The following is a 9,990-nucleotide window of genomic DNA, read 5'->3' on the forward strand; positions in this document are numbered from 1 at the left end:
ACGGGTTTACGCCATTCTCCTGCCTCAGCCTCCCGAGTAGCTGGGACTACAGGCGCCCGCCAAATCGCCCGGCTAATTTTTTTTTTTTTGTATTTTTTAGTAGAGACGGGGTTTCACTGTGTTAGCCAGGATGGTCTTGATCTCCTGACCTCGTGATCCGCCCGTGTCGGCCTCCCAAAGTGCTGGGATTACAGGCTTGAGCCACCACGCCCGGCCGAAAATCATTTTTGATACTGAATAATTTCCCTGTAGAATCAAATTTTTTACATTTGGCCAGGCACAGTGACTCACACCTGTAATCCTATCACTTTGGAAGGCCGAGGCAGGTGGATCGCTTGACCTCTGGAGTTCAAGACCAGCCCGGGAAACCCAGTCTCTGCAAGAAATACAAAAATTAGCTGAGTGTGGTTGCTCATGTCTGCAATCACAGCGACTTAAGAGGCTGAGGCGGGAGAATCACTTGAGCCCAGGAGATGGAGGTTGCAGTTTGCAGTGAGCCGACATCGCGACACTGCACTCCAGCCTGGGTTAGAGGGTGAGACACTGTCTCAAAAAAAAAAAAAAAAAAAAAAAGTTTACACTTAAGCAAATCAACCATTTGATTTTAAGCATTAAATGTTAATTTAATTAACGTTTTCCTATCATCTTTTCCCCCAGGATCTAAATCTGGACTGTGAATCCATGTGTGTAGAGGGTGATAATATTTGGTGTGACTTGAAATTCAGTTCCTTGAGTCTCAGGTTCCTGCAAACCGAGGGAAATAAGAAATGTTTGCCAAGGACGCACAAGCTTTATGGACTTATTTCCAAATTCTGTTCTCTCTCTCTTTTCTTTCTCTTGTAGTCCCTGGATCATAATCAGATTTTTCTAAATTCAGACTGTATCTTCTGGGCTGTGAAGAAAAACTAGGAGACTCTGAGGAAGGTTGTTGACCTCTGCCTATTGTTCCTTAAGGTTCTCAGGGTTCTTGTTTAAACACAAGTCTTGTTAAGCACTTTCTAAAGCTAGACAGCTCTGTAAGTTTGGAGAAGGAAAAGGAAAAGCTGTAGGGATGGAATCAGCTGTCAGACTAATGATCACAGTGCAGAATGAACATAGGGCCAGTTATGGGGAAGGCGAATGGCGCAGGCAGAATTATAAGTAAACAGGTTTTCTCCCTTTCTGGGCTGCAGGATCTCATGCCAACATCCTGGCCTTGGCTGCCCTCCAGGATTGTTTGACCTTGGAGCTCTACCTGCAAGGCGAAGGAGGAGCCACATCTTTCCCTAAGCAATGCCTGGCACTTTGCCAGAAGACCTGGTGCCCCATTGGCATCAGGTGGCTGTGATGCACTTCTTCGTGTGCTCCAGTCTCAGTCACGGCTGGCCTGGCCCCAGAAAGAGGCCTGTGGAACTCCAGGCCCTGAGGGAGGTTCCTTGAGGGAAACCACTGGAGGTGGATATGGAGGTGGGGAGATCTTTCTCTTTTTCTGGAATAGCTCTGATGAGGGGTGTAAATGCTCCACCACCCTACCACCTAATTACAGGCTCAAATCTCTGGCTCACCCCACTCTCAAAAGGGCTAGCACATCTACCAAGCTGATACAACAGGCAGATTCAGCTGTACCAAAATCTCTCTCCACCAGGTCTGTCTCCTGGTCTAAAATTTGCACTACCATACGCTTTCCAGTAGGTCCAGAAAACCCCTGTGAAAATGAACAAGTGCCAACTGAGGGTATAAGATTCCAGCTCTGGCTTAACGAACCTATAAGACTGTCCAGTTTGTTGGATGCCACCTAGAAGAAATCAGGGCTTCGAGAGATAGAGCCAGACTCTGCAGAGGTAAGTCTAATAGCAGAAGTGAGTTAGGAAACCCCGAGGCACTAGTGCTCCACAGGCTTTGGGTAGGAAAAGCAAGGCAGAGACAGGCAGGGCTCACAACCCTAAGCAGCAGGTCCTGGGGCTTTGACTGAACTGAGGTTTGTGTCCCATTTAAGGAGGCAATCACTGACCACTCTCAGCCCATTCCTGTTGCATGAAATTGTGGGCCCCACTTGCCAGATTTTTGTTTTGTTTTGTTTTTTAAGAGAAGGTGGAAACCAATTTCTCTTTTTTAGACGTTGGCAACTAACTTAATTATTTTGAAACACTGTGTGGGCCTGAACAGTACAAGCTAAAGGAAATTATCTGTGGGCTCCATTTGGCTTCTAGGGAATAGTGAAGGAGGATTCTGCCCAAGGCCATATCTGCTTTCAGGAGCAGCTGAACCACCACTCTTTCCAGCTCTAATGCATAACAAAACTATCTAACCAGCAGGAGGCTCTCCTTAAAAATCAATCAAACTCTTTCAAGGCAAGAGCCAAGTACAATATTGTCAACCTCTTTACACCTCAGACCCTGAAAACAATTTAATTCATTCTTTTTTTTTTTTTTTTTTTGAGATGGAGTCTTGCCCTGTCTTGCCCAGGCTGGAATCTCAGCTCACTGCAGCCTCTACCTCCCGGGTTTAAGAGACTTCCCTGTCTCAGCCTCCCAAGTAGCTGGGACTACAGGTGTGTGCCACCACGGCCGGCTAATTATGTATTTTTAGTAGAGTGGGCTTTCACCATATTGGCCAGGCTGGTCTTGAACTCCTGACCTCAGGTGATCCACTCACCTTGGCCTCCCAAAGTGCTGGGATTACAGGCGTGAGCCACCATGCCTGGCTAATTCATTCTTTTCTCTTTTTGATCTTCCAGATCAAAAAAAGGAAATGCAAAGCTTCCCTAGGAAAGTTTCTTTGGAGAGGCAGCACTTAACTTTCTAGGAGAGACCTTTGCCTCTGAATCATTAGTCAGGAATGTTCAAGGTGGGTCCCCGAGCCAGTAATGTTTTAATTTTAGACAATTGCCTTAAAAGTACGTAGCCTATGTGATTCCCTTCTTTTGCTCACTAAGAAAAACTGCTGTCGTGGGGAAAAAAAGCACAAAACCAAAAGCGTCTGCTCATTCGGCTTCCCTTTGTGTTTGTTTGTTGTTGTTGTTGTTGTTGTTTTTGAGATAGAACCTCGCTTTGTCGCCCCAACTGGAGTGCAGTGGCGCAATCTTGGCTCACTGCAACCTCCACTTCCCAGGGTTCAAGCAATTCCCTCTGTCTCAGCCTCCTGAGTAGCTGGGATTACAGGCACCCGCCACCACGCCTGGCTAATTTTTGTATTTTTAGTAGACACAGGATTTCACCATGTTGGCCAGGCTGGTCTCAAACTGCTGATCTCAAGTGATCCTCCCATCTCAGCCTCCCAAATTGCTGGGATTACAGGTGTGAGTCACTGCGCAGCCCGGCAGTCATCATCTTGCCATCTTATGCCTTAGTTTCTTCCCCATAAAATTAGTGGGATAGACCTAAGCCTTTGGGCCGAGGATCTCTAACAGCCTTCTGCCTAGAGCACTGCCCTCGGCAGAACTCAGGAATGCCCTCTGGCAAAAGTGTGAAGTGGATGATATTAAAATTCTTTGAGCTCCATTCCACCTCTGGTGACCTGATGCCCTCCAGCTGAACTGTAGATGCCCCCAAGACACTTAATTGGGTAAAAAGTTTGGTTATTTTACTAAGTGACAGCAAGGTATGTGTATAATATACATGAAAAGATGCAGAATATTATATATAAATGAATGTTGCTTATACCAAAAACTAAATAATGAATTTGCACACTTTTTTCCCCCCTTAAACGTTCAGCACGTACTAGCCAACTGATTAGAAGGATCACATCCAGGACGCTCATGCTGAATGCCAGTAAGTGTTTGGAGCTATCTGCTCATCCTGACTTGGAAGCAAGTTTATTTATTCAGCATAAAAGGAAGTATTCGAACTTACTCACGGAGTGATTCTCTACAAGATTTAAAAGCAGCAAGACTGGACAGACAACTTTTAGAACAATAAGGCATATTTCTCTATTGTGAATACCACCTTGATATCTTAACTAGAGAATTATAGCTATACCAAAGCTCAACAGTAAAAACACCACACATTTTTTTTATTAAGATAGGTAATACTTTATATTATAAAAATGAGTCTTTTTTCTTCTCAAATTTCCTTCTATTACCTTCTTCATTCAGCTATTTCATTTTGAATCACTTTTTTTGTGTGTGAAACTAAACATGTAAACAGTGTTTTTATGAATATTCACCACAATATTGCCTAGGTGAATAGAATAACTTTCTCCATCCCACTCCTATTATTTTGCTTAGGTTATGTAGATGCAGCTGGCCTTTTGGATTTACAGATTTGTATAAAAATTAGAGCAAGAGTAAAATGGAACCATAAGCTGCTATAGGGCACATTCCATGGTTAATCTTTCTTTCTAATCCTACTCAACACTTAGCATAGTACCCTACATAAAGGAGGTATCCAATAAATTGTCCAATATGTAGAAGAACTGAACAACAGAAAAAGTCCAGCGACTGCTTAAATACAGGATGCATGAGAATTAGAGTCAAACAGTAGGAAGGCTAAAAAGCTGCCTGCACACTGAACCCCCAGCCAGTCCAGAATCGGCTCTGGGCAAAGGGTACAGCAAGTCCTTCAAGGCTTCACTCAAGTTTCATTTGTTGTATTGGAGCTGCTTTTTGCACATGCTCATTTTAAATCACAATTTCACCACTGCTGCCAACTCATCTTTTCTCCATAAGTAAGCACTTAGCTCTCCCGCTTCCATGCTAAAAAGCTGAATGATCCTCTCCAACCCCCTCGTGGCTGCTTCTCTTCTCTCAACAGGTAATCATTTTGACCACTCCCCTCTCAGAGCTTTGCATTAATAATTCAGAAGCCGCCGGGCGCGGTGGCTCAAGCCTGTAATCCCAGCACTTTGGGAGGCCGAGGTGGGCGGATCACGAGGTCAGGAGATCGAGACCATCCTGGCTAACACGGTGAAACCCCGTCTCTACTAAAAAAATACCAAAAACTAGCCAGGCGAGGTGGCGGGCGCCTGTGGTCCCAGCTACTCCGGAGGCTGAGGCAGGAGAATGGCGTAAACCCGGAAGGTGGAGCTTGCAGTGAGCTGAGATTCGGCCACTGCACTCCAGCCTGGGCACAGAGCCAGACTCCGTCTCAAAAAATAAAAAATAAATAATTCAGAAGCTGGCCGGGCGCGGTTGTTCATGCCTATAATCCCAGCACTTTGGGAGGCCAAGGCGGGCGGATCACCTGAGGTCAGGAGTTCAAGACCAGCCTGGTCAACATGGTGAAGCCCTGTCTCTACTAAAAATACAAAAATCAGCTGGGTGTGGTGGTGCACGCTTGTAGTCCCAGCTACTCCAGAGGCTGAGGAAGGACAGTCGCTTGAACCGGGGAGGCAGAGGTTGCACTGAACCAAGATGGCGCCACTGCACTCTAGCCTCAGCGACAGAGAAAGATTCCATCCTCCCCACTTCCCTGCCAAAAAAATGTTCAGAAGCTGCTGAATAGTGAAATGACATGGCACAGTGAATTCCGTCAAAGCTTGCTTCTCGGTGAGTGAGTAGAAGCCAGCATTCAGCTGTGCCCCGCAATGATGTTTTGTTGACCATAGACTCAGCTCAACGACACTATGACCCTTGAAATATTTCTTTTTCTATTCTTAGGCATAACCTGTCATTCTTCTCCCTTTATTTATGCAGCTTGTGTTTTTCCTGACCACTCTCTTTCTCCCGGGTCCCTAGACAGTGGAGCGACTAGAACATGTTGACATAACTTTTGCCCCCTGTCGGAGTTTCTGGAGCTGGAGCCACTTCAGTATGACCTGCTGTTGCCACAGTGCTTTTCTCTAACTGGACTCATTCTCACCATGGGAGCCTGTCCACAATCATGAGACTCTTTCTAGAAGTTGAACTTTTTGGCTCTCTGGAATGAACATGCTTGCACTGAAAGCCTGTGAGTGACTTTCCAAGAGGCTACACAGTGTTTTTCCTTCTCAGAGACATCAGAGTTGATTCTCTTTCCAGATTCCATGCTCATAGTTTATACCATTCTGCTATGCTGCTGTTCTGTTATTTTCCGGGTGGAGATACTGCAATGTAGGTGCTCATTAATTCATATATAGGTCAGGTACCAAGAATTATCTCTCTGATGCAACCAGGTGCTGTTTGGTCATTAGCCAAATATGGGAAATTATTGAACTTCTCCTTTCCAGCAGGCCTTGCTGGCATCAAAGAGCCTGAGAGAGGCAAGAAATCAATTTCAGTTTGAGACAAGTGATAGAAGATAAAACAATAAGTTAATTTTGGAGAGAATTGAGATTGGAGTTAACCATTCATTGATTTGACAAATATTCACTGTGTGCCTACTATATGCAAAGCACTGGGTATAGAGCCATGAATAAAACTGAAGAGCTATAAAATCAGAACAATACATGATTTATGAAGCATTCCAAGTCATGGAGACCTGAGAACTCTTTGGGGAAGAAATGAAAATTACCTGAAAGTTGTCATTTTATATACCAGCTCAAGCTTGCATCTTTCCTTTTCCTCTTTCTTTCTTACTTTCAAAAAATTTTCCTAAAATAGGACTCTTTCATCTGAGGTATCAATGAAGTCTGTTAGAGGCATCATAGGAGAAGAATCAGTGCCTCCCAGTATAAGATTATAGGGAGGAAGAAAGGGGGAATGTGACCTCTTTCCTTTGTGGTCCTTGGCCACTAGATCCTAGGGATTTTTAAAGGAACTAAGCAACTAAAGCAAGAGAAGTAAACACAACTGGAATTCCAAAACCTAATTAAAAAAAAAAAATACAGAACAAAACCTTTCATTGCTTTGTCTCAAGATCTGTAACAAGGAATAAGAAGACAGCAAAAACAAAGAAAACCATTGTTCCTATTGTGGGTTATTTTGCTCAAGGGAGGCAGTGGGTTTCAAGGTACCACGCGTTGGTTGTGCACAGTGGCTCACGCCTGTAATCCCAACATTTTGGGAGGCCAAGGTAGGCGGATAATCTGAGGTCAGGTTATCCCCATCTCTGCTGAAAATACAAAAAATTAGCCAGGCATGGTGGTGTGCACCTGTAGTCTCAGCTACTCGGGAGTCTAAGGCAGGAGAATTGCTTCAACTCAGGAGGCAGAGATCAGAGATCTTGGCTCAACTCAGTGAGCCAAGATTGTGCCTTTGCACCCCAGCCTGGGCCACAGAGCAAGACTCAGTCTCAAGTAAAAAAAAAAAAAAAAAAAAAAAAAAAACAAAATATAGAGTACCGGGTGCGGTGGCTCATGCCTGTAATCCCAGCACAGCATTTTGGGAGGCCAAGGTAGGCAGATCACCTGAGGTCAGGAGTTCAAGACCAGCCTGGCCAACATGGTGAAACCCTGTTTCCACTAAAAGTACAAAATTTAGCTGGGCATGGTGGCACATGGCCACAGGGATGTTGCTATGTTGGCCAGGCTGGTCTCATTTTAACCCAGGAGGCAGAAGTTGCAGTGAGCCAAGATCGGACCACTGCTCTCCAGCCTGGGTAACAGAGCGAGACTCTGCCTCAATAAACAAACAAATAAATAAATAGGTGGAGCATGCATTGAAAAGGTTTATGCAATCACTGAACCATTTTGGAAGAGTTCTTGAAAAATCATATACATTATCTCTCACTCCACCACCACTACCCTATATGCAATTTTTGGTAGCATGAAACACTTTTGTTCCTGAGAAATCTTCTAGATTTCATAACGCTAACTTTGTAGCATTAGTGCCCAGGCTGTCACTATACATAGCTGAATTCAATCGAAAACTCATATTTATTTAGGGAATAAACCACTGTACATAGCCAAGCATGCCAGTATATCTCATTTAAAAATCTAAAACCTGGCTGGGTGCAGTGGCTCACGCCTGTAATCCCAGCACTTTGGGAGGCCAAGGCAGGTGGATCACGAGGTCAGGAGTTCGAGACCAGCCTGGTCAAGATGGTGAAACCCCGTCTCTACTAAAAATACAAAAATTAGCTGGGCATAGTGGCGCACACCTATAATCCCAGCTACTCGGGAGGCTAAGGCAGGAGAATCGTTGAACACAGGAGGCAGAGGTTGCATTGAGCCAAGATCGTGCCACTGCACTCTAGCCTGGGCAACAGAGCGAGACTCCATCTCAAAAAAAAAAAAAAAAAAAATCCAAAACCTAATTTTTGAGGCCAATTACTCTAAAACTGACCAAGACCTTGAAACAGAGTGGATATTCAGTGTTAGCTGAATTCTATTGAAAATTATATTACCACAGAGAAGCACTGACTTAAATAGCAGAATAAGAAAATTTTTGAATAATGCTCAAAACAGAATAAAGAATATAAAAGCCACGTAACATTTAAAAGTATTATTTGTCATTTGTTTACAAATAAGTTAGTGTAAAAATTAGAAAGAAAATCAAAGGGAGCATGGGTTTTCTCAGCCCATGGGGAATGCCAGCTAAATCTCTGGTGATCCTGAAAAGGAACTGCATATGGATTGGGACCAGATTTTCAAAATTTTGATCAAAGATTATGTCGCTTATTGAAATGGAACTCTCACCTGGTGCATGAATCCTTTCTGTAACATTTCCAGCATAATGCTTTTTTTGTCTGTTTTTAAAACATACCTCATACAGTTTCAATGAAGCATTGTTCTAGGCCTCAAGTTTATATTAATTAACAGGTTTCCTGAGAAGACATAAACTCCAGACGTTCAGAAGAGCTTAATATACCACATTTTAAAGGGCACTTCAAGTTAGCATTACAGTTTGCAAAAGATAAATGACTAAATCTGCTCTATTTTGTTTAATTTTACCTCCCAGAATGTCTTCAGTTCTTTCAAGAAAGTGTAGAATTCACTCTCAAAGTGAAAACAGTTTAAATTTGTTTTAAAATAACTTAAAGCAACACTGCTGGGCAACATGTAGAACTTTGTGTGAGAAGAAGGGCTGAGGGTTATGTGAAATCTCACAATAAACATGAAGAGTTTAAAATGACAGAACATGAAGCAGGGTTTTTCTGGTGACTGCGGTGCCTCCCCTCCCCCAAAGGGCCTTGTGGCTGATCAGCGGAAGGTTCCTGTCTTACATCTCAACACCACCACCCTTGTGCTGTATATGTGGTCTTTGTTCATATTAAATTCTCACAAAAATATCTTAACATGTGACCCAGTAAAACAAAAACTCTGACACGCCAACATGCTTCAAATACAGACATCTTAGGAAAATGAAAAGCTTTCTCAAACCAATTGTTTTTACTAAACCCTGCTTAGAAACTACAGAGATCAAATGATAATCTCTATATGCAGTAGGCAGATATTTTTTGTTGATGTCATCACTTGTCAAGACCCAAACAGATCTCTCTATTTAGTGTCAAATCTTTGTTGAGCACCTACCGAATACTGGATAAACTTCAAATTCCAACTCCATGAAACTTCTCAATTTTTAGACTCTCAGAGTCTCTAGGAAGAAAATACTAGTTTAGAATTCTACTCATGGAAGTGAGAAAGAAAACTTTTTAACCTGAGGAAGGTGCGCCCCGTTAAATTATCAGGCCCAGAGAGGCACTTAAAATATAACAGGGCTGGCTCGGTGGCTCACGTCTGTAATCCCAGCACTTTGGGAGGCCAAGGCAGGCAGACCACTTGAGGCCAGGAGCTCCAGACCAACTTGGCCAACATAGAGAAATCCCATCTCTACTAATAATATGAAAATTAGCCAGGTGTGGTGGTGAGTGCCTGTAATACCCGGGAGGCCGAGGCAGGAGAGTCACTTGAACGCAGGAGGCAGAGGTTGCAGTGAGCCAAGCTCACACCACTGTACTCCAACCTGGGCAACAGAGTAAAACTGTGTCTAAAAAAAAAAAGAAAAGTAACAGCATTCATGTCTCTCTCTTCCTTGAGTTACATAATTATCTCTTGAACCAAATATGCTTTGTGGGCTCCAGACTAACTGATGCCAAGTAGCCACAAAAAATGCCACACATCACATAGTTCTACAATGTATTGCCCATCACTAACCAATGTTACTTCTGTAAACCAATGAGAATTCTGAAAGAACGACTTTTATAATTACCCCCT

The sequence above is a fragment of the Piliocolobus tephrosceles genome, chromosome 4 (assembly GCF_002776525.5).
Source record: "Piliocolobus tephrosceles isolate RC106 chromosome 4, ASM277652v3, whole genome shotgun sequence".
In the NCBI taxonomy this organism is placed as follows: Eukaryota; Metazoa; Chordata; class Mammalia; order Primates; family Cercopithecidae; genus Piliocolobus; species Piliocolobus tephrosceles.